We start from the raw sequence: 4,327 nt of genomic DNA, 5'->3' as shown, positions 1-4,327 counted from the left end.
TTGAAAATCATTGAAGCGACGCAAAACTAAACTAGATAAAATCAGTTCGATCTAAATTTGATTCAATAAATTGAGTTTCATCGTATTCCAACAAAAAAAATCTTAACCAATTTAATAGTAAAAAATAAAAAATTTAACATTTTTTACTTTGTGCACATGTCATATTTAGATGTAGGCATCTCTGGTTTACTTGTGATAATACTAATAATTTTCCAATAATCTTACAATTTTGTCCGTAATAAAATTTTTAAATTTCAAAAATATTTAAATCATTCATGAATTTTGATAAAAATTTATTAATGGACCTAGACAAAAATTTAGTCTCAATCTTATCCAATAGATTTATTTTACTCTCATGAATCTCACGATAATTAAAAACTCTTCATTTATATCTCTATCGGTTTATATATATATATATATATAGCACAGTATGATATTTGAATTAAGATATTTTTTATTTTCTCTAAGATAACACTAATAACTAATATCGTCGGGTTAAAGTTTCAAGATTTTAGAAATATTTAAGTCAACAATGAGTCTGGACTAAACCTCATTGAGACCTAGACATGTCAATTGCAATCCAAATTTTATTCAAAAGGTTTGATTCATAATCTCTATCAATTTAGAGAAATCAATTTTCTTTACTTTCAATATCATGTCATATCGGGACATAAACATCTTTGATTTACTAAAGACAATATCAATTTTCTTGTACTTTTTTATCTTGTGCATACTAAAATATCAGAATTTTAGAAGTATTTAAGTTATTTATGAGTTTTTAATCAAAACTTATTAATAAAGTCAAAAAGGAAAGAAGACTCATTTTTTAAATAATTTCTCTAAATTGACAGAGGTCACGAGTTTAAACTTTGGGATAATAGACTTAAGATAATGGAAGAAACATCTTAGGTTAGGTTTAGACTAAATATGACTTTTTAAAGTTATCAATGAATTTGTTATACTCATTGATAGCATAAATACTTCTAAAACACATTTTAGGATGGACAAAATAAAAAGAGTGTAAGAAAACTATTGATATCATCATAGAGTAAATCAAAAGTGTATAGATCCAGATATGACATTATGTCAAAAATAAGGAAGATTGAATTTTTTAAATATTTTTTCTAAACTAATAAAGGTCATGAATCAAGAGTTTTTTAATATAGTGAGAGTTATGAGAGTGGAAGAAATCTATTGAATAAAGTTTGGATTAAAATTTACTTATCTAGATCACAACTTATTGATGGCTTAGATGCTTATGAAATCTTAAAATTTAAGTATAGACATAATCAGAAGAGTACAAGGGAACTATTAATGTTGTCTTAGAGTAAATCAGATGTGTTGAAATCCAGATATGATATTGTACCAAAAGTAAAGAAAACTATTTTTTTTAAATAATTTATCTAAACTGATCTAGGTCATGAATCAAAAGTTTTGGAGCATTGTAAGACTTGGCAGAGTGAAAAAAAACTTATCTAGGTCCATCAATAAATTTTGATCAAAACTCATTAATGACTTAAATATTTTTAAAAAAAATATTTTAATTATTTTTTTATCATTTTGCGACGAATCCATGGTAAAAAATTAAAATGTTTTATGTGTGTATTTCCTTTTATATTATATTTTTTGCAACTAATGATATTGGTCACGTTGATCATACCAGTGAGAATGCAACAAATTAATTAAAGTAGTGAGAGCTAATTTGGTTAAATGAATCATGTATACTAGAAAAGCCAATAAGGTCAAATGTGTTCAATGATTTAGTCATGTTGAGAATGAGGTGGATGAGTGGATCAATTTAGATTTGTTGAAAATGAGTTGATTGTTCCACGAAGTTTGATAATATTTATTAATTTTATATTTTTACCATCCTTCAACAAATCTATGGATTCGTAACTAATTCTGATAGGAATTCATAGATTCATCACCAATTCTACAACAAATCTATAGATTCGTCCCAATATTTTTAGCAATGAATCCATGGATTCATCATAGATTGGTTAAAAAAATAATTAAAAATCCTAAAAATATTTTAATTATTTTTTTACCATTATGCGATGAATCAATGGATTCATCATAGATTTACGACGGATTTGACGACGAAATGTTTTCATCGCCAAAAAATCCTAAAAACACTCATTCACTCGATTCTGATATCCCCTACCCTAACCCTCTTTTCTCCTTGGTGATGGCAGCGACAACACGGTGGCAACAGTGATTATACTCCCACAATGACGATCTCTGGCTAGTAAGCTCCCCTTACCCTTTTCTCTCCTCTTCAACGGACAATCAGCTGCGGCTCGCCTTGGACGACACGAGCGACCACGGCTTGCCTTGGATGGCCACGGATGTGGCTTGCCTTGGATGGTCGCGGTTGCCCTTAGTTGGCCACGAGTGGTCTCCTCTCTGATGGGTAGCCAACCTTGGCTAGATGCGGGTAGCCGCTGTTAGGATCCTACGTACTCGGCTAGAGAGGGGGGGTGTGAATAGCCGCCCCAAATCACTCGTTTCTTCCTACAATTCGTTAGCGCAGCGGAAAAATAAACTAGAAACGAAAGGAAGAATATCAAACCTTAACACAGCGATGTACGAGGTTCGGAGATGATGCTCCTACTCCTCGGCGTGTCCGTAAGGTGGACGAGCCCTATCAATCCGTCGGTGGATGAGTCCCCGGAGAACCGGCTAATATAAACTCCTTCGGGGTGGAGAAACCTCACCACAATCTTTGCAACAGCAATAAGGAGTACAAGAAGAACAAGAACACAAGAACAACAGAAATGTAAAAACACTTGCTTGCCTCTTGTTGTCGATTGGAACCCAGATGAAACAACAGCTTCTAGGATCCAAACTCAGCTAGAAAATCAGCAGGAAACTCACACAGAGCTTCAACACAATGAGAGCTCAGCAAAGCTCTAATCGCAGTAATCAGGAAGAAGAAGAAGTTCCACCAAAGCCTTGATCTCCTTTTATAACCTGCGAACCTGCACAGCGAAGACAGAAGCCAGGCGAGCATGCAACTATTTGATGTGACAGGCTAGAATAGTCTAAAATACGATTTGTAGGCTGGACATGCTTTGATGTTAGTGACATAAACTTTCAAAAGAGTCCAATGACATGTATGGGTCTCGCTTTTCGATCGGTCGTGGACCGATCGGAGGATGCCTGATCGGTCCATGGGATCCCACCTATTCGGTGCTCACTCGACACATTCCTGAACAGAGTGGAGGAAATTGAGCTCGATTGACCTTGAGCTCCGAACATTTGTCATCGATCGGTCACCGGATCGATCGAGATACACAACGTATGGATCGGTCTACGATCGATCCGAGCTAATTTTGCCCAAACCAAGTCCCAAACCTTCAAACCAATATTGGTCAACCTTGACCTATTGGTACATCATGCTTAGCATCCGGTCACTCCCTTGACCTGCTAAGACTCCCCACCAAGTGTCCGGTCAATCCCTTTGACCCACTTGGACTTTCCTCTTCGTGCAAGTATCCGGTCACTCCATGACCTACTTGGACTTCCATCACCGGATGTCCGATCACCCTTGATCCATCCGGATTTTCCCCCGGCTTCACTCACGGGACTTTCACCTAGCTTCACTCACTAGGGTTTTCACACCGCCTAACATCCCGTTAGGACTTTCCCCCGGCTTCACTCACGGGACTTTCCAACCGCCTAACATCCAGTTAGGACTTTCCCACCGCCTGGCTTCACTCACGGACTTTCCAACCGCCTAACATCCGTTAGGACTTTCCCTTGCCGCTTCACTCACGGGACTTTCCACACTGCCTAACATCCCAGTTAGGACTTTTCCGTGCCAAGTCTCCATACTTGGACTTTTCCAGTGCCAAGTCTCCATACTTGGACTTTTCCCGTGCCAAGTCTCCATACTTGGACTTTTCGCGTGCCAAGCTCCCTGCTTGGACTTTTCCAGTACCAAGTCTCCAAACTTGGACTTTTCTAGTGCCAAGCTCCCTGCTTGGACTTTTCGTTTGCCAAGTCTCCATACTTGGACTTTTTCCCGAATCAGGTCAACCAAGTCAACCTTGACCTACGGTTGCCCCAATAATCTCCCAAACATCTATTCTTGTCCCATATCAAGAATACAACTCTTCCACGAGTGTCAAACATCAACATGCAACTCAACTAGGTCAACCTTGACCTAAGGTTGCACCGACAATCTTCCTAAGTCAAACATCAAAATACAACTCGAGTCAGGTTAACTCGAGTCAGGTCAACCAGGTCAACCTTGACCTAAGGTTGCACCAACAATCTCCCCCTTTTTGATGTTTGACAAAACCCATAATCAAGTTAGGTTAAC

Source organism: Zingiber officinale, chromosome 6B, assembly GCF_018446385.1.
Source record: "Zingiber officinale cultivar Zhangliang chromosome 6B, Zo_v1.1, whole genome shotgun sequence".
Taxonomy (NCBI): domain Eukaryota; kingdom Viridiplantae; phylum Streptophyta; class Magnoliopsida; order Zingiberales; family Zingiberaceae; genus Zingiber; species Zingiber officinale.
Note: the sequence above shows the minus strand (reverse complement) of the source record.